This window comes from Trichosurus vulpecula, chromosome 3 (genome assembly GCF_011100635.1).
Source record: "Trichosurus vulpecula isolate mTriVul1 chromosome 3, mTriVul1.pri, whole genome shotgun sequence".
Taxonomy (NCBI): domain Eukaryota; kingdom Metazoa; phylum Chordata; class Mammalia; order Diprotodontia; family Phalangeridae; genus Trichosurus; species Trichosurus vulpecula.
The window spans coordinates 55,001,641-55,028,282 of record NC_050575.1 but is presented as its reverse complement, the minus strand read 5'-3'; the positions used below and the strand labels follow the sequence as shown (position 1 = coordinate 55,028,282).

General features: G+C 38.3%; 1 pseudogene; it reads right to left on the bottom strand.

Annotated features, from left to right (window-relative positions):
• The window catches only part of LOC118842064, a 79,887-nt pseudogene extending 54,827 nt beyond the window's left edge, over window positions 1-25,060 (bottom strand).
• Between the last annotated feature and the right edge of the window lie 1,582 nt (window positions 25,061-26,642).

The following is a 26,642-nucleotide window of genomic DNA, read 5'->3' as shown; positions in this document are numbered from 1 at the left end:
TTTGTGTGAAAACTTCCTGTTTATATCTTTTCACTATATATCAACTGGAGAATAACTTTACTATTATAATATTTGTAATTTTGCTCAGTTCCCTATATATTTGAGAAATAAGGTTTTTAGCAGAGAAAGTTCCTATAAATTTTTCCTTCACTTTCCTGTTTTCCTTCTAATCTTGGCTGAATTAGTTTTGTTTGTGCAAAATCTTTCAAAATTTACTATAATCAAAATTATTTATTTTACATTTTATAATATTCTCTATCTCTACTTTGTTCACAATTTCTCCCCTTATTCATAAATCTAACAGGTGAAGTATTCATACTCCCTTAATTTTATTTTGGTATCAATATTTATGACTAAATCATGTACTCATTTTGAACTTATCTTAGCATATGATGTGAAACATTGATCTAGACCTAGTACCAAATTGTTTTCCAGTTTTCTGAGTAGTTTTTTTTTAAATAAACTGTGATTCCTTGTAGCAAAATCTTGGATTTTTGGATTTGTCAAACACTAGATATTATGATAATTTATTAATGTGCATTGTGTACCTAATCTATTCCACTGTTCTACCACTAGATTTCTTGGGCAGTACCAAATGGTTTTCTTGATTACCACTTTGTAATACAGTTTTAGATCTGGTAAGGCAAAACCACCTTCCTTCACATTTTTTCACTGATTCCTTTGATATTCTTGAACTTTTGTTCTTACAGATGAATTTTGTTATTTTTCCCTAGTTTATAAATTTTTGTTTGGTAACATTAATATATTTAGTATATATTCCTGCCCTTTAGTACTCCTAACACTATATGAATCTTGTTAATTAGTATCTCTGAATGCCTGGTTTCGCCATCAGAAAATTAATAACGCTAAGTTGCTCTTCCCAAAATAGACCAAACATAGTTAACTAATGTTTGTCAGAAGCTCTCAGCATTTCCTAGAAAGATGCTGCAATGTGATAATAGCTCATATTTATATTGTATAATACACTTCAAGGAAGAGGGCAACTTTCCTTTCAGTGATTTTATTAGCTAATATTCTTTGCCTGTACCAGATAATCTAAGAGATCAAAAGGGACTAAAGAGGGCCTATAATCCAACCGGTATTAGGCACTTCGTATTTACTGTCTTGAAGTGCTAGTTATCTTTCCATTTGTATTTATCTTGTCTCTAAGTTCTTCAGTGCCAGGAGTTATGCCTCCTGCTTTTATATGGTTTGCTCATAGGAAATATTAAAAGAAAATGCCTGTGAATCAACTGACCATATTTAGAGTAGCATAAGAATTAGTTTCATGTTTGTTCGTTTGCTCCATATTACAGTACTCAAAGGAATTTGAGCTTTTGTGTACAAATGTGTACAGCTTAAATATTGTTTATTTTAAAAGATTTTTGTAGCTATCCTTTGTTTTATATCAACATCATTTTGACATATGTCAAGAACCATAGCTTAGAACAAAGATTTTAAGAGAAAGAGGAAGAAGAACAACATATTAACAATGTCTGTCTCTATATGTGGTATTGAAACTTTATGTTTCCCACCTCTGAATAAAGAATGATAGGTTTATCTTCTCCCCTCTACAGCCGAATTTAATCATAATAATTACAGCAAGTACATTTTGTTTCATTAACATTGTCATAGTCATTGGGCATATTGTTTTCCGTGCTCTGCATCAGTTCAAATAATACTTGCCATACTTCTTAAAATTTCTTATACTCGAGGGGGCGGAGCCAAGATGGCGGCTGGTAAGCAGGAACTAGTGTGAGCTCCGTACTGAGTCCCTCCAAAAACCTATAAAAAATGGCTCTGAACCAATTCTAGAATGGCAGAACCCACAAAACAGCAGAGGGAAGCAGGGCTCCAGCCCAGGACAGCCTGGATGGTCTCTGGGTGAGGTCTATCCCACACAGAGCTGGGTGCTGGGAGCTGGGAGCTGGGACCGGAGTGGAGCAGAACCCAGCCTGAACGGCATGGACCATCCAGACCAGAAGCTGGGCGCCCTGAATCAGTGAGCTGCAGCAGTTACCAGACTCCTTAACCTACAAACACCAAAGACTGCGGAGAAAGTTAGTCGGAAAAGCTGCGGGAGTAGAAGGAGTTCGCCGTTCAGCTCCCAGCCCTGGGGGCAGCGGAGGTGGGGCAGCTATAGCTGTTGTTACTTCCAGCTCCAGGCCCACCTGGTGGGAGGGATTAAGTGGCGGATCAGAGCAGGAGTGCACAGCCTGCTGAAGATCTAAGCCCAGTTCGGGTTGGGGGTTGGGGAAGAAGCAGTGCTGCTGTGGCAGAGCCAGCACACCCCCCCCCCCCCAAACGTGGAACATAGAACTCTCTAGTGTACAAGCAGTCATACCCCACTGAAAAACTCAAAGGTCAAGTTAGGTGGCTGGGAATATGGCCAGGCAGCGAAAATGCCCCGAGATTCAGTCTCAGACTTTGCATTCTTTCTTTGGTGACAAAGAAGAAAAAAACATACAGCCTAAAGAAGTCAATAAAGTGCAAGAGCCTACACCAACAGTCTCCAAGAAAAACATGAACTGGTCCCAGGCCATGGAAGAGCTCAAAAAGGATTTGGAAAAGCAAGTTAGAGAAGTAGAGGAAAAATTGGGAAGAGAAATGAGAAGGATGCGAGAAAACCATGAAAAACAAGTCAATGACTTGCTAAAGGAGACCCAAAAAAAATACTGAAAAATACACTGAAGAAAATAACACCTTAAAAAACAGATTAACTCAAATGGCAAAAGAGCTCCAAAAAGCCAATGAGGAGAAGAATGCCTTGAAAGGCAAAATTAGCCAAATGAAAAAGGAGGTCCAAAAGACCACTGAAGAAAATACTACTTTAAAAATTAGATTGGAGCAAGTGGAAGCTAGTGATTTTATGAGAAATCAAGATATTATAAAACAGAACCAAAGGAATGAAAAAATGGAAGATAATGTGAAATATCTCATTGGAAAAACCACTGACCAGGAAAATAGATCCAGGAGAGATAATTTAAAAATTATTGGTCTTCCTGAAAGCCATGATCAAAAAAGAGCCTAGATATCATCTTTCAAGAAATTATCAAGAACTGCCCTGATATTCTAGAGCCACAGGGCAAAACAGAAATTGAAAGAATCCATCGATTGCCTCCTCAAATAGATCCCAAAAAGAAATCTCCCAGGAATATTGTCGCCAAATTCCAGAGCTCCCAGATCAAGGAGAAAATACTGCAAGCAGTCAGAAAGAAACAATTTGAGTATTGTGGAAACCCAATCAGAATAACCCAAGATCTGGCAGCCTCTATATTAAGAGATCGAAGGGCTTGGAATATGATATTCCGGAGGTCAATGGAGCTAGGATTAAAACCTAGAATCACCTACCCAGCAAAACTGAGTATCATGCTCCAAGGCAAAATATGGATTTTCAACAAAATCGAGGACTTTCAAGCTTTCTCAGTGAAAAGACCAGAACTGAACAGAAAATTTGACTTTCAAACACAAGAATCAAGAGAAGCATGAAAAGGTAATCAAGAAAAAGAACAAGGAAAAGAAATTGCAAGGGACTTACTAAAGGTGAACTGTTTTGTTGACATTCCTACATGGAAAGATGATGTGTATGATTCATGAGACCTCAATATCATAGTACCTGAAAGGAATCTGCACATATATATATATATATATATATATATATATATATATATATATATATATATATATATATATATATGTTTATGTATATATATGTGTGAATGTGTATGTATGTGTGTATATATATACATATATATATATATATATATATATATATATATATACAGAGAGAGAGAGAGAGAGGGAGAGAGTGGACACAAGGTGAGTTGAAGATGAAGGGAAGATATCTAAAAGAAATAAAATCAAATTAAGGAATGAGAGAGGAACATACTGAGAGAGGGAGATAAGGAGACACAGAATGGGGTGGATTTTCTCCTATAAAGGTGGCAAGAGGAAGCAGTTCTGTGGGAGGAGGGGAGAGGGAGGATGAGGGGGGAATGAGTGAACATTGCTCTCATCAGATTTGGCCTAAGGAGGGAATACCATACATACCCAATTGGGAATCTTACCCCACAGGAAAGAAGAGGGAAGAAGATAAAAAAAATGGGGGGGGATTGTGGAGGGGAGGGCAGATGGGGGAGGAGGTTATCAAAAACAAACACTTTGGAAAGGGGATAGGATCAAAGGAGAAAATTCAATAAAGGGGGATGGGTTGGGAAGGAGCAAAATATAGTTAGTCTTTCACAACCTGAGTATTGTGGAAGGGTTATACATAATGATACACATGTGGCCTATGTTGAATTGCTTGACTTCTTAGGGAGGGTGGGTGGGAAGGGAAGAGGGGAGAGAATTTGGAACTCAAAGTTTTAAAAACAGATGTTCAAAAACAAACAAAAATGTTTTTGCATGCAATTAAAAAATAAGATACACAGGCAATGGGGCATAAAAATTTATCTTGCCCTACAAGAAAGGAAGGGAAAAGGGGATGGGAGGGGAGTGGGGTGACAGAGGGGAGCGCTGACTGGGGAACAGGGCAACCAGAATATACACCATCTTGGAGTGGGGGGGACGGGAGAAATGGGGAGAAAATTTGTAATCCAAACTCTTGTGAAAATCAATGCTGAAAACTAAATATGTTAAATAAATTAAAAAAAGAATTACACCTTAAAAATTTTTTTATACTCATCATTTATTTAATGATGTCCTTACTTATTTCATCATGTTCATGTAATACCATGTTTAGCAGTTCCCCCAATTGATGAACACCTCTTTGGTTCCCAGTCCTTTGCTACCACAAAAATGCTACCATTTTGGTGTAGATTGGAACTTTCTGTCTTTGATCTCTTTTGGGCATATGCTAGCAATGGATTCTCAAGGTCAAAGTCTATGGACATTAAATCTAATTTGAATGAAAATATTATTAATTATAGACAATAAGCTCCTGATATAGGAATGTGAGTAGCCATAACATAGAATAAATTCTTCTTGGTTATCTGAAACAGAAGGTCTACCAAACACACTTCTCTGTATCAAAGGTCAGTTTTAGTGTATATTCCTTATGGTTTGTGTATCAATTAGTTATCCTTCTCTTGATGTACCTCCTTTGAAATCGGGTCCCAGAAAATGATTGTTAATACACATTAACAAGAATCCTTATCCAGGGCTTGAGATGAGTCCAGACTCATCTTCCACTTTCTTTTTTTTTATACCAGAAACCTTTTTATTGTAGGTGGAGTGGGATAGCTGGACACAATTTATATGCTTCCTATTTTGTTGGCAACATCTAAAGCATCACAGTCTGGAGCAAGTAGAATATAGGCCCTCTTTTCTCCATCAGGCCTGATCAATGTGTTGACCTTGGCCGTGTTGATGCATACAGCTTCTTTACCACATGCTTGATCTGATGCTTGTTGGCCCTGAGATCCACAATAAAGAACAGGGTGTTATTGTCCTTAATCTTCTTCATAGCAGACTCAGGGCTCAAGGGGAACTTAATGATAGCCTTGTGATCAAGTTTGTTTCTCCAAGTGTATCAGTAAGGCAATAATAACAACATAGATGGTAATTGTCAAAATGCCTATGTAGTTTTGTATGGCAAAGTATATGAGACTCGCCACATAGAAGGTAGAAGAAGGAAACCATTTATTCAGACACCAGAGAACCATATCCCATAACAAAATGTTCAGCTCCCACAGTCAGTCAGCCCACTTTATCATAACAGCAAGGAACTTGAAACATGATATCACAATATGGAGCCTCACCATCCCAAAACCTTTCTGACCCCATGCTGGAGTCTTCCCAAAAACAAACTAAAGTACAGCTAAGTCAGCCTGTTCAGCTCTAACTATTAAGACAGTAGCCATTTGCAGCCATTAGCATCTATAACTGCTCTCTCTCTCTCTCTCTCTCTCTCTCTCTCTCTGCATTTCTTGTGACATAACTTCCTTTTCCTGTCAGGAAGGTCCTCCCAACACATGTGACTTAGGCTGCCTGTGACTTAAGCATGGGAAAGATCTTCGAATCTAAGTTGCTATTATTTTCAGGCCCAAGATCTTTCGTTTCCATTACATAGGGCCATGGGAATTCTGGGATAACTGGTGTCAACAGAACTTTACACAGCAATATATCAGGGATAACACAAAATAAGCATATAAAACAATATAATCATTCCCCCCTCAAATGAATGGGGCTCAAATTCTTGGGGTAAGGGGTAAAGATCTCATACTTCAAAGCTTCTTCCTGCTGAAATTGGATGCAGAGCTGTCCCTGCCCCAAAAAGATAAAGAATCCTATTTGAGAGGTCAGTTCTTTAGCAAGCAGGCATCTGGAACTCAGTTGATGCCAGGTCCAGGCACATCACAGTGGTGGACAGGTCCAGAGATGACACATCACAGTCCTGGACAGGTCCAGTGGTGACATCCAAACATATCAGAGAGTGACATCTGGCTTGAGCGATCAGGCATCTGCAGGTGGATGGTACTAAACCTGAAGGAAACAAATCTCACAAACAAATTTAAAAGTTTTACAAAAGCCAAAAAGAAACAAAGAGACTATCATAGCTGCATTTATGATAGAATACATGAATCAAGGGTACAATTTCATAATTATTTTCTCCTGGGTAGACCACTGTTACAGTATTGTCTTTACCATGTGTCACAATTTCTGCAGCCTTTGGAACATCATCCAGCTTCCACTTTACCCATACTTTAGGTCACAAATTTATTCTATCAGTAGAACCAAATCCTTCCTTTCCTCTGATAGTTATTTTGGAAGTAGGGTCAGTTTTCACAAGAGGTATCATTTCACAAGGAATAATAATCAATTGAACTATTCTATCATTTTTACACAACTGTATAGGTTCTTCACCTAAATTCTGGAGTGTCACAAAAGTTTCTCCTTGATAACTAGAATCTATCATTCTAGTCAATACATATATTCCCTGAGCTGCTAATCCTGGTTTAAGTAATATCCATCCAAAATGATTCTTAGGGATTCTCAAACATATCCCAGTAGAGACTTTTCTTATTTCATTTCTATTAAACCAAAAGTTCTCAAAACAATGTAAATCATATCTTGCCAAACCAGGTATTCCTGGATATGGTGGTGGGATATCTTCCCTCACAGTCCAATACTCAATATTTTGGATCTCATGTGTTTGCTGTTCTCTAATTTGGAGATTTAGGGTCATCATTCTGGCCAGAGGTGTACCTCATCCTGATGGTCTATTATTCAAATTACATAAAGTAATGAACAAATTATCCTTCCAGTATTGATATAAACTCTTAGAAACTTAACTTTCTTAATTGTTCTTTCAATAATCCATTCATTCTTCCTATCAACCCAGATGCTTGTGGATAATGTGAAATAGGATATATCCACTCTATATTGTTCAATATACAGTATGTCTTCATCTCATTACCTTTGGAATGTGACCTATTGTCACTTTGAATCTGCATTGGGGTTCCATAATGTAGACTTATAATATCTAGAGTTTTACAGGTGTTTTTCTGGGTTGCATTCTTATAAGGAGAAGCCACTAGTACACCTGAATAGATGCCAACACAAGTACATAAAAAATTTACATCCTTTATCTTAGGGTAGTGGTCCAATATAACCTATCTGCCAAATATGGGATAGAAATTTTCTCCTTGTTATTTCACCATTTACTACCCAAGGAACAGTTCATTCGTTTTCCAATTGACATATATGACATTCCTCTGTTACTTACTTTAACAATGAATGAGATACTAATACCTCAATCTTGTACCCACCAGTGTATGGCCTGGACCCCTAAATGGCCAGCCATTTGGTGGACACATTTTGCTACTACCAGATCATCAGTTGGTTTTGGAGTAGGGACAATATGTTCAGTAGCAATCATTGCTAGTCGATCAGCAGGTGCATTGTACTCATGTTCTGGCATAGTGAGGGCCACGTGAATGTCTACATGAAAAACTGACAAATTAGTAACCAAAGACATGTCAGATATATCTTCCCATAGTTCCTTGCCCCAAAATTGTTTACCACAAATTTCCCAACTTTGATTTTTCCACATTGGCATCGATGTAACTAACCCCTTAGTTACTACCTCCAAATCAGTGAATATATGACACTGACCTCCTTTCTCTGATTGATGTACTGTCATAAGTTTAGCATATTGACTACTTCTGCCTCTCCCAGTACTTTCCAAAGTTCTCTTAGTACATGGGTTATAGGCTACTGTTTTTATGGCCTAAATATTTGCTGTCCTGTCAGTAAACCATGCATGTTTCTTCTGTTCTTCAGTCAGTCCATCATATCTGTCATTCCATTTCACCAAGGATTGTACCAACTATTGTGTTGGTCCAGAGGGTTTGTCATTCCCATCAACGCCAATGCTCATAATTCATGTAGAGCAGTAACTCCACTTTTGCCTATTTTCCATTCATTCTGGATATACCATTTCTATTTAATTATGCTAGCCTTGTGCACATGTTCATTTCTGTGAGATGCTGGGGTACTCATTACCCAAGTCATAATTCAGATTCCAGGCCTTAATATCACTTCATGGCCCAGAGTCAGTTGTTCAGTCTCTACGAACACCCAATATGCAGCTAACAACTGCTTTTCAAAAGGTGCATATTGTAATCCAGATGAAGGTAGTTTCCTTACCCAAAAGGATATATTTTGGCTTTGTTTGTTTCTACCATAAACTCCAATTTTCATACTCATCTTGTACAGTCACTTGTAATTCCACTGGTCCACTTTGCATAGGTCATAAATCCAGAGCCAATTACATAGTAGCTTTAGCTTCTTCAAAAGCTTTACTCTGTTCAAGTCCCTAATCAAATTCATATTTTTTCCTGGTAATTTTACATGAGGGTTTCAAAATCTGTTCAATACCTAATATCCAAACAGTCCAATGAACTTTTGGGCCTCCTTCATATTGGTGGAGACAGGAAAATCTTCAATCTTCTTTCAAGCTTGGGGAAGAATTTCTTGCAGTCCTTTACTCCATTGTATAACCCAAAATTTTACAGTTTGAGTTGGTCCTTGAATCTTTTCAGTGTTAATTTCCCATCCTTTGTTTTTCTTATGCTCAATTAAAAGTATCAAACTCTTCTCCACTTCTTTTATATTTTCTCCCTGTATCAAAATATCATCTATGTAGTGGGTAAGCTGTATACCAGGTAACTTTAATTCATCCAAATTTTCAGCCACAATTCTATGACAAATAGTTGGGCTGTGCACATATCCTTGTGGCAATCAGGTAAAAGAATATTGTTGGCCCTGCCATGTGAAAACAAACTAGTCACATTGTTTGGAGTCTGTTGGGATTGTAAAGAAAGCATTGGCCCAATCAATAACTGCCAAGTCCCATCATGTCTCTGGATCCTTTCAATTAAGGTAACAGTATCTGGAACAGCAGAATAAAATGGAGGATTCACTTTATTTAATTGTCTATAATCCACTGTCACTCCCCACGTTCCATCTGACTTTTGTACTGGCCATACAAGATTATTCCATTGAGTGGTTGTAGGGACTAACACTCCTGCTTCAACATATTCCTTTATGGTATTGGCAATTTCATCTTGCTCAGTTGCCACATAATACTGCTTCAAAGTAATTACGTCAGCAGATTCTGGTAAAGTGATTGGGTCCATTTTTGCTTTTCCCACTAAAACTGTATTAATTCCTTTCTTCCTTACTGCAAATTGATATCTTCCCTCAGGTAAATTCAGAGTCATACTTTTCAATGTATCTATTCCAATGATGTATTCAGGAATGGGTACAATGACCATGGTATATTCTTTCTTAGTCAATTATCCATTTTCATCATCAGTTTCACTTGTCTAGCTGATATTTCAGCCCCTCCCCATCCTGTGATGGTAATAGGAGTTCCATGTTTAAATTTTTCAGGGTTTCCATAAATCAAGCTGGCCTCTGCCCAATTGTCTATCAATGCCCTAGTAACAGCATTTGATCCATTCTTCCACTATATAGTCAGATTAATATGGGGTCTGTAGTCCCATCTGTGTGTTTCTTTAATATAAACTGTGGTTCAGCCTATTCCCTATTCTCCTTGTAGGTGTGACTCCCTTGGATACAAGGTTTCAAGATCTGTGGGATTCATAGGGGCAGTTCTTACTTCTATGTTCCATTTTCTATTAAGCTCCTTATCTCAGTACATTTTATATAACTCATCAGTTGGAATACCATTTATCCTTCTAAAATCTACCCCAACTCTCAACAGAGCAGTGAATTTTTCCTTTCTTGCCTTTCTATTCCAATGCTGAATCCGCTGGTTTTTTACCCTTCTCTCCTGAAGAAATTCATCATTTACTCTATTTCCTAAGTCACTTAACCTTGAAATCTTGTGCAGCACCTCTGAAAAAGTGTTCCCTACTTCTGCAATTATCAGAGTCAGAATTACATGTTTATAAGTGGGGAGTGCTGTTTTAACTATCAAGTTCCTATGAAAGACTCCCAAGGGAGTTTCATAACAAACTTCAGCATTCCCAAACATAATAGCAGTCTTCATTGCCTCCTCCTTTAACTTTCTTATACAGTCCCTAATTAAATACCATGGTATGTCTGCAGTAGGACACATAGTATCAGCAGGATATTCTTCTTTACAGCCTGTCATAGCCAAAACCAACAAATTGGTTGTTTGGTTACCTCTTTGCAAATGATAATCCCTAAAATCTTGCTGTACAAAAGAATTCTGACTAATACTTATGAATCTCATACAATCCACAGTATTTACAGATGCTCCTGCAGCCCCTTCATCACTGATTCTCACCTTTCAAGATATTAATGATTCTCCCATTCTCTGGGTGAACCTACTCAAGATATCTGTGATTTCCTGCCATGTAAAATCTTCCAGAACCTCCCTGAACACAGTATTATGATCTTGTGCTTCTTGCCTCTTTCACTGTATGGGGAGCACTTCTCTTTGATAAATCTGGTGTGATACTGTGACACTCAATGGTGGCTCAGAAGTAGCATTAAGCCACAAAGTATCACCTTATGGCTGAGGCTGTGAACTTGTATCCTCCTGTCTAGATTCTTTCCCCCTGTTACCATGGTAACCAGACAGGCTGCTAGACTCGACCTCAGCTGAATTGAGGTACTCTCTTGATCTCCTTGGCTCCCTCTGCCTTCTAGCTGAATTTATAGCAAAGTTAGTAGATTCCTGTTGTTCTACCACCTGAGTTTTTCCATCTCGCTATGGTATAGAAGAAACACTCTCATTTGCATTAGTAGACCTTTCAGCAACGGCCTGCCTCTGAGTTCTCTCTTGTAATAGTCTGTCCCTGCTTTCTCGTACAATACAATAGGCTGTGAGTAAAATCTAGCCTTGTCTAGAGATTTCTGTTGGCACTTCTTTTCCTGGCTCCACAGTAACTTTTCTGAGGCATTGCTCCAAATCTCTAGGTCCTCCACTGTGTATCCTCTGTTTCCAGTCTTCACAGAGACCAGTGCCTTTAGACCACTCCCTTGCTAGGTAGCAATAAGTTATATCCTCCCATCCTGGGATAACGATTTCTTCTTCTAAAGCCCTTCTACCTCTAAATAGAGGTCTTATACCTTGCATTCCTGTTCCTGATGCCAAATAATGTATCAATACGGTAAAAATAGCAGTGTAGATGATAGTTGTCAAAATGCCTTTGTGATTCTTTATCTCAAAGTATACGAGCCTCTCCACATAGAAGGTTGAAGAAATAAACCATTTATTCAGACATAACAAAATGTTCAGCTCCCACAGCCAGTCAGCCAACTTTATCATAACAACAAGGAACTTCAAACACCATACCAGAGCCTGGAGCCTCACCATCCCAAAACCTCTCTGACCCCGTGCTAGGATCTTCCCAAAAACAAACTCACAGTACAACTAAGTCAGCCTGTTTAGCCCTATCACGATGGTGGCCATTAGCAGCCATAACTGCTCTCTCTCTCTCTCTCTCTCTCTCTCTCTCTCTCTCTCTCTCTCTCACTCTCTCTCTCTCTCCATTTCCTGTGACATAACTTCCATTTTCTTTTCCTGTCCGGAAGGTCCTCCCACTATACATGACTTAGGCTTCCTGTGACCTAAGCATGTCACATGGCCTATTAATGGGTGGGAAAGACCTTCAAATCTAAATTGCTACTATACCAAGGGGCACTTTTCCTAGGGTACTTGGGATCCCTTTGAGGTCTTAATGTCTTGGGTCACCAGAAGGTGGGGGATGTTCAGATCTTCTTTTGTGGCTATGGAAACCCTTCAGTACCACCTTCTTGGCCTTCATGGCCTTGGTCTTGGCTTCCCTCAGGGGGTGGGGTGGGGGGCACAACTTCCTTTTTGTCTTTGGTGCCATCTTGAGGGGAAAAAGGTCATCTTCCTTTTTCTGTTGCTAAGTTAGCCAATCAATCTTCATGTTGCCCTGTCTTGGGGGAAATTTCCTGTTACTGTCTTTCTCTAAATATTTAACACTTAGAATTATTTTAAGCTGGCTCCATTATTTATCATCCAATTTTACAGCACCACTGTTAAGGGTGTTTTGAACTTTGCAGAGTGAAAGCAAAACTTTTCCCCTTTGATTGATCATTGTTTTCTGGATCTACACAATCAAATATTTGGTTTGTATATTTTGTAGCTGCACAGACTAAAAAGCTTTATAAATTGTGCTATAATTGCTCCCCAATTTCCTTCCACTTTCTTGGGGATTGCTCCCCATTCACAAGACATTCATCCTCTTGATTCCTTCACTTCAGCGTGATTTCTCATTTACTTGCTGTCAGCCAATCCAGACCCATAAATAACTCTTCTTTAACACTTTTGTATTGATATGAATGATTGTAGGTGTTTGGCTGTATTTCCCATCTCCTCCAATTTTCCTCCCATAAATCTGGACCTACATCTTAATCACTGACTGACTATCTTTATATGCAAAGAGAAAGTGGAGAGAAAATTGCACCCATCTAGCTTTAGTACTCTGCTTCCAATATCCCATCTTACTTCTCAGAAGCTGACTTCTTTTCTCATTTGAACATTTTTCTTTCTTCCTAGGGAAATGAAGGGAGAAATCACCCATAAGTTGAGAAATTTTCTTATTTGTTTTTTGCTGTGAAAACTTCTTTCCTTGTTTATCCACTTTTTAAAACTTGTATCACTTTTTAATAATTTGATTAGTTTTCCAACTTCTTGCTCTTTTGTACATTGTTATTTTCAGTAAGTGGATAGAGAAATAATTTAATGCTAAATAAATATCTGTAATACAACATAATAAATGCCTACTGCTTGAGAGATATGAACCTGTTATGATGACAGTCTCAGAGTGATTATACCAGCTCTTGTTCTTTCTTTACATATCCAGGTATATTATGCTACCTCCATTTGAGAGGAATATAAGATAGTTGAGGGTATAAGTTGACTTTCTTATTTTCGTCTTCATATTGTCCATACTTAGCACAATGCTAGTATGTAGTAATACACTTCAGAGACACTTATCAATTAAATCATTTGATTTTGCTTTACAAAAGAAGGCTTCACAGATTCAAAGTGGTAGTCTCTGGTTAATTATCCTGGCCATTTTAATGGATCACACAATGTAATCTTGTACCACTAAGTCCTTTTCAATTACTTGAATCATTTTTTTTAACTTAAAAGTTTTTGTTTGATTTTTCTTGTCAGGAATTTAGTGGTGGGTTGGCTACAGAAAAATTTTATTTTGGAAAATTATTAGTGTATTTTTTAATATTACACCCATTTCTGATTGCCATATTTTAGCAAGAAGATTGACAAAGTGGGTCCAAAGGGTGGTGAGGGTACTGACGACCGTGTCATACAATATAGAGCATAGTTCACACAAGGATAGAGAAGCCAAAGGAACTGAGGATGCTCGACTGTGAGAACATGAGAGGAAAGAAATGATAGCTTTGTTAATATACCTGAAGCGTTGTAATGTAGAAGAGGGATTAGATTTGCCCTGCTTAGCTTCCAAAAGCCAACTAGGAGCAACATATGGAAATTGCAGAGTGGAAGATTTTGGCCTAATCTAAAGAAAAATTTCTAATAATTTAGCGGAGTTTTGGAATGGAATGAGATGTCATTGTATACTTTCTTATTTGGGGACTGCTAGCAAAGTCTAGATAACTACTTGTCAGCAATATAGAAAGCATTTTTATTCAGATAAAATTGTACTAAATGGATTCTGGGTCCCTTTTATTTCTGAAATTTTCTAATTTAGGAAAAAAATACAAGTTCATTTCATTTGCGATGGAGTGAGAAGAGAGCCACCATGGCTTATCAGGTGAGGATGTGTCTCAGCAATGGACCCTTTTAGGGACTGAGTTTAGAATCCTACTTTTCCTGAAATCTAAGCCATGAAAGGAAATGGTTCTTTTACTGCCCTATATTACTGGCTGAAAGCTAGGATGACAATGGCTATAGCTAACATTTATTTAATACTTACTATAGGCCAAGCACTGTGCTAAGCACTTTACAGGTAAAAATATTGAGGCAGAGAGAGATTAAGTGACTTGCCCAGGGTTAAACAGTTAGAAAGTGCCTGAGGACAGATTTGAATTCAAGTCTTCCTGACTCCAGTCCCTGTACTCTACCACTGTATCGTCTATGTGCCCAATGCTGAATCATTTGAAAAACAAGCAAAAAATAGGAGCAAACACCTTCTGTCACCACCATATATACAGCTATTTGATGGACATTGATGATTCTCTAGGCACCTACCCTTGGCATCTTTTTTTTTCTTTACTGGTCTTGGAAGGTTGGGTATATAACCCAGTTGCCAATGTGAAGATACTGCATATTCTTTCTTATTTCACCAAACTAGATGAAAAGAAAGCAAAAAAGAAAAAGAAAAAGGCTGCCAACTTTCTCTTCCTCTCTATAACCAGATTCCAGTTGTCTTATCATGAGGAACCAGTTGAGATCAGGGTCTCAATCCCTAGTCCTGATAAGAATCCTAATGCACAACCCAAGTGTGGGCTGTCTTCTGGACATATATCATTCCCCACCCCCATTTCCTGTAGAAGCTTGCCTCTTTCATCATGCTCTTTTTCTCATCTTTAATCTCCGCTTTCAACTGACTTCATTCCCACTCTATACAAGCATGTTTCAAATTACCTTGTATTTATGTCTCTGTGCACATATGCTATCCTTAAATAGAATGTAAGCTCCTTTAGGCAGTGACTATTTCCTTTCTTTCTGTCTTTTTGATCTTTTTTGTTCATAGAAGAGTGTCTTGTACTGATCTGGCATCTAATAAGTGTTTCTTGAATATAAATAAATGATGAAGAAAACAAAAACATCTACTCAAAAGACTCATTAGTTATCACAGTGTTTAAGTTGCCTTCACAATAAAGATGTGCATCTTCAAATACTCCTCCACACAGTTCATGAAAGGTTCTAACATCTTCAAGTTACCTTTTCCATTTATATTTCTTGATAAATAGAACCTCAATACTGGGGCCATTTTATTCTGTCCCTGCATTTAATATTTTTTATTGAATATGAATAAATTCCTAGATTTATCCTATCTAATAATATTTAAACAAAACAAAACAAAAACCCTTTCCCTTGACACTGCCATCATTTTAAGTGATCAGCTTCTATCTCTTCTCCTTTATAGTCAAACTCCTAAAAAAAGTAATTTGTTTTTGTCACCTCCACTTCCCTCCAGCTTTTGAATCTTTTTTGTATAGCCTCTAACCTCAACAGTCAACAGGTACTATTCTGTCCAAGATTGCCTATGATGTTTTACTGGTTAAATAGGATGTCCTATTGTTGGACCTCAGTATCTCGATCACTCTGTCTCTTTCTGCCATTTAGGATATATGTTTCTTGAGAGAAAAGACTAGTTCATTTATTGCATATAATTTATTGCACTGTTTCATATAATCTACTGTGTGTGAATTACCCTTATTTACCATTTTGTAATTCTGTCCATTAGTAGTAAGTAGCACTTGACCAATGCTATCAAACAGTAAGTTTCTTTGGTGTCTTCTTAGGTTTGCTTATACATTTATTATCAGTTGGGGAGAGAATTAAGCCCATGTTCTTGGATCAAGTGTGTGTAGCTGATATAAACACCCTTGAGAGGAAGACCAGGGGCTTTAGGAGATTGTTCCTACTATGAAGTGCAGTGGTGGCTTTCAACTTCGGATTTCCTTTGCCTAGAGGAATAAGAAAGCATGAAAAGTTAAATTATCTTTCACACTAAAGAAATTGGTAAAAATTGGGTAAATAACTGTTTTTGATTCAAAGATTAGGCATTCAGGACGTGCACTAACATGAGGTCCTTCTCAATTTAATTCAACAAACATAATAAACATTTATTATCTGTAAGGTGAAAGGGAAATGGTATAGTGCAGAAGTTTTAAATACTTATCCCTTAACCATATGTGCAAACAAGTGTTGTGTAGGCAAAATCAAGATAAAATGCAACTGGGGAAATTTTTTTGTTTTTTTTTTTAAATGCAATTTATTTATTTAACATATTTGGTTTGCAGCATTGATTTTCACAACAGTTTGAATTACAAATTTTCTCCCCATTTCTACCCTCCCCCCCACTCCAAGATGGCTTATATTCTGGTTGCCCTGTTCCCCAGTCAGCCCTCCCCTCTATCACCCCCCTCCCCTCTCATCCCCTTTCCCCTTCCTTTCTTGTAGGGCAAGATAAATTTCTACGCCCCATTGCCTGTGTATATTATTTTTTAGTTGCATACAAAAACTTTTTTTGTTTTTGAACATCTGATTTTAAAACTTTGAGTTCCAAATTCCCTTCCCTCTTCCCTTCCCACCCACCCTCCCTAAGAAGTTGAGCAATTCAACCTAGGCCACACGTGTATTATTATGTATAACCTTTCCAAAATACTCATGTTGTGAAAGGCTAACTACATTTTGCTCCTTCCCAACCCATCCCGCTTTATTGAATTTTCTCCCTTGACCCTGTCCCCTTTCCAAAGTGTTTGTTTTGATTACCTCCACCCCCATCTGCCCTCCCCTCCATCATCCCCCCGCCTTTTATTTTTTTTTTTTTATCTTCCTCCCTCTTCTTTCCTGTGGGGTAAGATACCCAACTGAGTATGTATGGTATTCCCCCTCAGGCCAAATCTGATGAGAGCAAGGTTCACTCATTCCCCCCTCACCTGCCCTCTCCCCTCCTCCCATAGAACTGGTTCCTCTTGCCACCTTAATGCGAGATAATCCACCCCATTCTATCTCTCCCTATCTCCCTCTCTCAGTATGTTACTCTCTCATCCCTTAATTTCATTTTATTTCTTTTAGCTATCTTCCCTTCATCCTCAACTCACCCTGTGTCTGCTCTCTCTCTTTTACATATATATATATATATATATATATATATATATATATACATAAACACACATATATATATACACATACATACACATACATACATATACACATAGATACATACATACATACACATTCACTTATATATATACATAAACATATATATATATATACATATATATATATATATACATATATATATATACATATATATATGCATATTCCCTTCAACTACCCTAATACTGAGGTCTCATGAATCATACTCATCATCTTTCCATGTAGGAATGTAAACAAAACAGTTCAACTTTAGTAAGTCCCTTGCAATTTCTGTTTCTTGATTACCTTTTTATGCTTCTCTTGATTCTTGTGTTTGAAAGTCAAATTTTCTATTCATTTCTGGTCTTTTCACTGAGAAAGCTTGAAAGTCCTCTATTTTATTGAAACTCCGTATTTTGCCTTGGAACATGATACTCAGTTTTGCTGGGTAGGTGATTCTAGGTTTTTAATCCTAGCTCCATTGACCTCCGCAATATCGCATTCCAAGCCCTTCGATCTCTTAATGTAAAAGCTGCCAGATCTTGGGTTATTCTGATTGGGTTTCCACAATACTCAAATTGTTTCTTTCTGGCTGCTTGCAGTATTTTCTCCTTGATCTGGGAGCTCTGGAATTTGGCAACAATATTCCTAGGGGATTTCTTTTTGGGATCTATTTGCGGAGGCGATCGATGGATTCTTTCAATTTCTATTTTGCCCTGTGGCTCTAGAATATCAGGGTAGTTCTCCTTGATAATTTCCTGAAAGATGGTATCTAGGCTCTTTTTTTGATCATGGCTTTCAGGTAGTCCAATAATTTTTAAATTATCTCTCCTGGATCTATTTTCCAGGTCAGTGGTTTTTCCAAGGAGATATTTCACATTGTCTTCCATTTTTTCATTCCTCTGGTTCTGTTTTATAATATCCTGATTTCTCATAAAGTCACTAGCTTCCACTTGCTCGAATCTAATTTTTAAAGTAGTATTTTCTTCAGTGGTCTTTTGGACCTCCTTTTCCATTTGGCTAATTCTGCCTTTCAAGGCATTTTTCTCCTCATTGGCTTTTTGGAGCTCTTTTGCCATTTGAGTTAGTCTATTTTTTAAGGTGTTGTTTTCTTCAGTGTATTTTTCAGTATTTTTTTGGGTCTCCTTTAGCAAGTCATTGACTTGTTTTTCATGGTTTTCTCGCATCCTTCTTATTTCTCTTCCCAATTTTTCCTCTACTTCTCTAACTTCCTTTTCCAAATCCTTTTTGAGTTCTTCTATGGCCTGGGGCCAGTTCATGTTTTTCTTGGAGGCTTTGGTTGTAGGCTCTATGACTTTGTTGTCTTCTTTAGGCTGTATGTTTTGGTCTTCTCTGTCACCAAAGAAAGAATCCAAAGTCTGAGACTGAATCTGGGCGCGTTTTCGCTGCCTGGCCATATTCCCAACCAACTAACTTGACCCTTGAGTTTTTCAGTGGGGTATGACTGCTTGTAGACTAACGAGTTCTATGTTCTACGTTTGGGTGCGAGGTGCCAGCTCTGTCAGAGCCGCACTCCTCCTTCCCCAAGCACCCCCAGTCCAGACTGGGCTTAGATCTTCAGCAGGCTGTTGCACTCCTGCTCTGATCCGCCACTTAATTCCTCCCACCAGGTGGGCCTGGAGCTGGAAGTAACAACAGCTGTAGCTGCCCCACCTCCGCTGCCCCCGGGGCTGGAAGCCGAACCTCGAACTCCTTCTATTCCCACAGCTTTTCCCACTAACCTTCTCCGCAGTCTTTGGTGTTTGTGGGTCGAGGGGTCTGGTAACTGCCGCAGCTCACATATTCAGGGCGCTAGGGCCCCCTCCGCCCGGCTTCCGGTCTGCATCGTCCATGCCGCTCAGGCTGGGCTCTGCTCCACTCCGTTCCCAGCTCCCAGCTCCGTGTGGAATAGACCTCACCCAGAGACCATCCAGGCTGTCCTGGGCTGCAGCCCTGTTTCCCTCTGCTGTTCTGTGGGTTCTGCCATTCTAGAATTGGTTCAGAGCCATTTTTATAGGTTTTTGGAGGGACTCGGGTACGGAGCTCACTCTAGTCCGTGCTTACCAGCCGCCATCTTGGCTCCTCCCCCTGGGGAAATGTTTATCAAAATAAAAATACAATACAACACAGATAACCTGAATTTGTAGTTTTCCAAGTCAATATGTAGCCTGAAAGGATCCATTTTTTTTGAGTTTCCCACCAATTATCTTGCAGAGGTGGAGAACCTACAGCCTTGAGGCCACATGTGGACTTGTAGGTCCTCAAGTTTGACCCTTAGACTGAATCCAAACTCACAAAACAAATTTCCTTAATAAAAGGATATGTTCTGTAAAACATCAACTCAGTCAAAAGGCCACACCAAGGGACCTATGTGGCCTCAAAACCTCAGGTTCCCCACCACTGATAGAGAGTCAGGACAACTTATATTCAAGTCTCACATATTGGCTACATGACTCAGGTCAATCACTTAATATCTCAGTGATCCAGGAAACCCTTTAAGACTACACATTGCAAAGCAGATGCTGATAAGCACCAGGGAAATTTTCTTTCCTTGCAGCTTCCTAGATTGATGAAACCAGAGGTCTCATCCAAAAATATGCAAAGCATTTTGCTAGGTGCAGGGAATACACCAAATAGTTCTTTCCTCAAAAAAGTTTACATTATGCTACAAAGAGATAACTTATGCTCAATGAAGTAAACACAGAGCAAATTAAAAGTAATTTCAAGAGGAATAGGGCTTTAATAATTGGGACTAATAGGAAATGCCTCAGGTAAGAAGTGATGTCTGAGCTGTTGAGCAAAGCTAGGTATATTTTTTTAAGATGGAAATGAGAATGGGATGCATTTAAGACATGAAGGAGCAGTGACCCATGTAAAGACAAGAAAACGTGAGGTTCAATGTCATACCTTGGTAAGAGTGAGCAGAGCCATTTGAATGGATTGGAAAGCACATGAAGGAGAGCAGTATATAATAATACAGGAAAGGCACATAAAAGCCATATTATTAAGGAATTTAAATGCTGAGCTTTTGTATTTTATCATAAGGTAAATACAGGTTACATATACATTTCCCCCCATCACTTCTGGGGAACATTCTCTCCTATTGCAACTTGGTCTATGGGAGGAGTAGGCTCAGTTTTGATCTCAGTTCCTGCAAAGCACTGTCTCATCAATTCCATGACCAAATATGGCTTGTATGCCACAGGAGTACTTTTCTCAGCTACCACTGGGTGGAGTCTCAAAGGGTTACTTCTTGCTCACTAGGGCATAGATGGTATGTTGGCTACAAAACTTGGACACTAGGACAGTATCTGTCAACTCACTTGACACTTCAAAATGTATAAATAAGGTCAAAGTCTCAAATACTTTCACTTAAAACATAAAACAACAACAACAACCAAACACAGAAGTAAAATGCTGAAGTCCATATCAGGGGGCTATATGTTGCATTATCTCTCTCTAGACGCTATCAGTGGATTCAAACAGGGAGAGGAGACAAACGAAAAAAAAATAATGTCCAGGGCTCTGGTACCTGGTGCTTTTGAAGGCATCACTAGTTCTAACTACACATTGAATTTGAAAATCACATGGTTATGAGACTAGAACCAGTTGTATAATATGTCTAGCTATATTCAAGTCTCTCTAAGGCACTTGCAACGCATATCATATCGACTCTTTAAGAAGTAGAGTTCCCAGGCTCTTGCATATCAGAAATTTGCAGTGGCCAAGGATGTTGTTGTACTCTGTGCATTCCCTAGTCCCTAGTTATAGTGGTTAGGTGCAAAACTTAAGAAAATAATTACAAGACATAAGTTCAATGCTCCAGAGTAAGTGATGGTGATGATGATGATGATGATGATGATGATGATGATGATGATGATTTTATCAATGTTTTCCCAATGTAACTGAATTTTGATACATGTCTTATAAATTTAAAATCAATTTTGTGATCATAACAAGAGGAACATAGAGCAGAAATTGTACCCCATTTCATCTACCTCTGCTACCTGCTAACAGGATTTAATTCCTTCCAGAATGTGAAATAACCCTGAAAATGTTGAAGAATTTTAATGAAATACTGACTCCATTTTCACTCACTATTTAATCTGTAATTTTCATATCAATCTTTGGGTTAGTTTCAAGCCCTAGTTTCAGCTATGAGAAGAATCTGGATAAAATTTTGTCATGAGAAGAACATTAAATTTAAGGTCACAAGAAAAGAGCTCAAATCCTATGCCTGACAATGAGAATTTCCCTTTATTGTGGAGAGCTCTTAAATGATGGTACAATTCAATTGATTTTTACTTAATCATTTTGTTTACATTTGTAATGTTCATTTTTCATTCTGAGTTCCAAATTCCCTCTGATCCCCTTCCCTGACATACTGAGAAAACAAACCATATGACATCTATGGTACATTTGAAGTCATGCAAAACATATTTCCATCTTAGCCATGTTGCAAATAAAAACAAAACAAGAAAAAAATGTTTCAATCTGGACTTAGAGTTCACCAGTTCTCATTCTAGAGGTAGAAAGCACTGTTCATTATGAATCTTTGGGAATTGTCATGGATCACTGTATCAATCAGACTAAGCAAGTCTTTCACAGTTGATTGTCATTAAAATATTGAGGTTACTATATATAATGTTCTCTGATTTCTGCTCACTTCACTTTGCATCAGCTCCATAAATCTTCACATTTTGAAACTTTGCTGCTTGCCATTTTCTTCTTTGAGATATAGACCTAATAGAGGCATAGCCAAGTTAAAGGGTATGTAGTTTCATAGCCCTTTGAGCATAGCTCCAAACTGTTTTTTTCAGAATGGTTGGATCTTTTCACAATGCCACCAAAAGGGTATCAGTGTACCTAATTTACACTTCTCATACAGCTTTTTAAATTTTCTTTTTTTTTGTAAAGTTAAAAAGATTAGGGGGAGAAAGTACTTCAGAGTTGTTTTAATTTGCTTTTCTTTAATTGTTATTGATTGAGAGCATTTTTTCATATGATTGTTGCTAGCTTTGACTTCTTTTGAAATCTGCCTATTTGTATCATTTATCAATGACCATTTATCAATTTTACTGATGTGGCTCAATATATCCTTAAGGCAGAATTCATAATTTCAAAGAAAATCATGAATATGCCTGAATGTTTGAGAATTGCAGGATATAAGGAAATCTCTAAGTAGAAGGCAGAGGAGTTAAAACATTTATTCAAGCTCCAAAGATCTACCTGATAAGACACCACATAGAAACTATATGGACACAATTAAAAAACTTTTCCGCAAAAATAAAGAAAATCTAAACAATTGAAAATTTATTAGTTGTTTTTGGATAGGCTAAATATATCATCCTGACTGTGGCTCCACGATTTTTGAATTCTTTTTTTTTTTCTTGCTGCTTGCAATATTTTTTCCTTGACTTGGAAGCTCTGGAATTTGGCTACAATGTTCCTGGAAGTTTTCATTTTCAGATCCCTTTCAGGAGCTGATCTTTGGAGTCTTTCAGTTTCTGTGTTATCCTCTAGATCTATGATATTCTTGCAGTTTTCCTTGATAATTTCTTGAAATATGATGTCTATGCAGTTTTTTCTGATCATGGATTTCAGATAGTCCCAATAATTCTTAAATTACTTCTCCTCAATCTATTTTAAAAGTCAGTTGTTTTTCTGATGAGATGTTTCATATTTTCTTCTACTTTTTTTCTCTTGATTTTATTTGATTTATTTCTTGATGTCTCATGTAGTTATTACCTTCTGCTTGCCCAAAACAGGTTTTTAAGGAATTATTTTCTTTGGTGAAATATAGTAAATCTTCCATTTTGGCCTATTCTGCTTTTTAAGGAGTTCTTTTGTTTTAAGAATTTTTGTGGTGCTTTTACCATTAGGCCAATTCTGCTTTTTAAGGACACTTTCAGTAATTTTTTTTGTGCCTCTTTTACCAAAATGTTAGTTCTATTTTCATAACTTTATTCTATCATTCTCATTTCTTTTGCCAATTTTTTCTGCCTCAACTTTTATTTCTTTTTTTTTAATTCTTCCAGGGATTCTTGTTGGTCTTGTGTCTAATTAGCATTTTTCCTTTGTTTCCAGCTGTTTTCTGTTTGTCTTTTTTTCAGTTTGTGTTTTGGTTTTCCTTGCCACTGCAATAGCTTTTTATGAGCAGGCATTTGTGTGTGTGTGTGTGTGTGTGTGTGTGTGTGTGTGTGTGTGTGTATACTGTTGTTGACGAAGTGAGTTCCGGGTGTCTACAAGTTTTCTGTGCTTCCAAGATGGTGGGATGCAAAGGGAAGTGTGGTCCCTATTCTTCTGGTCTGTACTCTGGTAATTACCCAGGAAAGATCCTTCTTCCCTTCCAATCACAAGCACTAGCAGTCTTTTAAGTTGTGAAACTATGACCAGATCCCTTGCTCTCCTGAGTTTGCGATTGCTAATGTTCCTCTCTGCCTTAGAACCATGATTAAAATTGCTACCAGAACCGGGTATGGGCAATAAAGCTACAGAACAGTGTCAGCTATACCCACAACCAGCAAAAGGTCTCCTGTAATTTCTTTCTGACCAGTTGTTTGAGCTCCTTATCACCTCTGGGCTGAAAGCTCCTGAAGCTGATACTACCATTGTTGCAGTCTCCTCCAATGCCCACTACTGATGCTGATGCTGTTGTGCTCTAGTCTGGCCCCCATTTTGGTGCCGTAGACCTGTCTTGCCAGCCTCCTAAGTTATCTTACTTTGGAAATATGTCTCGCTTTGACCTTTTGTTGGCCATGCTATTTTGAAATTCATTTTGAGGCATTATTTTAAAGTTGATTGGAGGGGAATATTAGGAGGCTTCAGTTGGATTGCTTCCCCTACTCCACCATCTTGGCTTCCTCTTTTCTTTTTCCATTTTTTCCTCTAATATTCTTATATGATATTTTAAATCATTTATTGCTCCTTAAAAACACCTATTTAGACTTTCTATGAATTTGTCTTGACCTGCTGTCTAATCTGCATTTATCTTTGAAGTTTTGCTTGTAAATATTTTCAGGTAGTTGTCTTCTTCTGAGTTTGTGTCTTGAGCTTCCCTGTCACCAAAGGAGATTTTTATGGTCAGATTCTTTTTTGTTTTTGTTGTTTGCACATTTTCCAGCCTATTTCTTGACTTTGAACTTTATGTTAGAGTTGGCCTCTGCTTACCTTTGAAGGAGGGGTTGGGTCACTATCCTAAGCTTCAGACTTTTTCTCTCTACTATTTCCACAGCTAGTTTTGAGGAGTCTATAAATGTTTGGTACTTCCCAGTGGTGTGATCCTATTAGAGGAATGGTCACTGCTTTCCTGGTCTGAATTCTGGTCCTTTCTCAATAAGGGCCTCTGTTCCCTTGAGACCACAAGTGCTAGTGCTCCTCCCAGCCTTGGAATTCTAACCAGGAACTAAGGCCTCTTTTCTCTCTCTCCTCTGAAACTGCAATTAGGAGCTGCATAATGGGCAATGGAGTTTTTAAGTAGTCTGTGGTCCTGGGCCTGGGGCCCACCCTGGTCATCACTTTCTGAGCAGGTGTCCAATCTCCTTACCATCTCTGGATGCTTAGAGCTCCTGTACTGCTGCTGCTCCTGCTGCTTATGTCTCCAGTGCCACCACTGCCTTGAAGGCCCACAGAGGGTTTCACTGCTGCACTGTGCTCCTTGTCAGACATAAACCATGTCATAGACCTCCCTTTCTGAACTTCTAAGTTGTCCTGGGCTGGAAAATGTCTCATCCTGGCCTTTTATTAGTTATGCAACTCCAGAATTTGATCTGACATATTATTTTAAAGTCATTTGGTGAGGAATGCTGGGAGAGTTTGACTAGAATGCTCCCACTGCACTATCCTTTTGGCTCCACTGTTCCTATCTATATATTTAATAGCTGCATCATAATATAGAGCATTCCACAGAAATACAATTTTAATAAATTCTGTTTCAGATTTTGCACATTCTATTAACCTCCATCTGCTTTCTCTGTCTACCTTTGGCCCTATCCCACATACATATTTCCATACCTACATACATACATACATACATACACACATACATATATACCTATCTGATGTCATGGAAGAAGTTAAACAGGCTCCTGGATGTTTGCTTCCTCCTATTGTATACCATGGGGATATGTTATTGAACTGTGTAAGAACTCATAACATGTGAAGAAGGGAATCATTCAATACAATAATCAAATTGTTATTAAGCTCTTACCAAGCACCTACACTATGCTAAGCAATGTGGGCAATACAAAAGGAGAATAAGATGTTTCGATCACTCAATCAGCATTCAAGACCCAACAGGTTCCAGAATGATTCTGGGCAAGTCATAGACCAGGCCTGCACAACCTGTAGCCCACAGGCCTACAGGCAGCACACAAAAGGATTCCTTCTACATACAAAGAATGTTTACCTCTACATTTTTTGTGGGCTGCCTGAGATTTTTCAGTGTGCCACAAGCGACCTGCAGGCCACAGGTTGTGCAGGCCTCAATCATCTGATCAATCAGCAAACATTCATTAAGCATCTACTATGTGCCAGGCACTGTAGTAGGTGCTGGCAGTGCATAGGCATAAGAGGAAAAATTCTCACACTCAAGGAGCTCACATGCTAATGGGGTAACAACATGGATATATACAAAACAAATGTAAACTTGGGGAAGGAGAGAGGGCAAACGCTGATAGATGGAAGGAAAACAGAACAGGTCTCATGCATTAGGTGTAGTTGAGCTCAATCTTGAAGGTACCTAGGATTTCCAAGGGGAGAGGTGAAGAAGGAAAATATTGCAGGCCTGAGGGTCAGCCACCATAAAGTCTGAAGACAGAAGATGGAGGGTTGAATGTGAGGAGCAAAGTTTGGCTGGGCTGTAGAATGAATGGAGGGGAGTTATGTATAATAAAGCTAGAAAGATAAGACAGAGGCAAGTTGTGAAAAACTTCAAATGCAAAGCAGAGGGGGTTTATTCTAGAGTTATAGGGATCCAATGGAATTTATCCAGTGGTGTGTGTGTGTGTGTGTGTGTGTGCATGTGTGTGTGTATAACATCTACATTTTAGAAAAGTACTTTGGCACCTGCGTGGATAATGGAATATAGTCAAGACAGACAAACTAGTTATGTGAGAGGTAATAAAGGCCTAATCCAGGGTGCTATGTAAGTATAGAGGGGACACATGTGAGAGATGTTGTGTAGGTATAAATGACAAAATTTCAAACTGCCCTATTCCTGAGTCAATTCACTCTCTGGACTTCTTTATCTCTTCCACAGTCAAATCTCCTTCCTCCCCTTTCCTCCTTCCAGATCTCCTTGATGTGATGTATT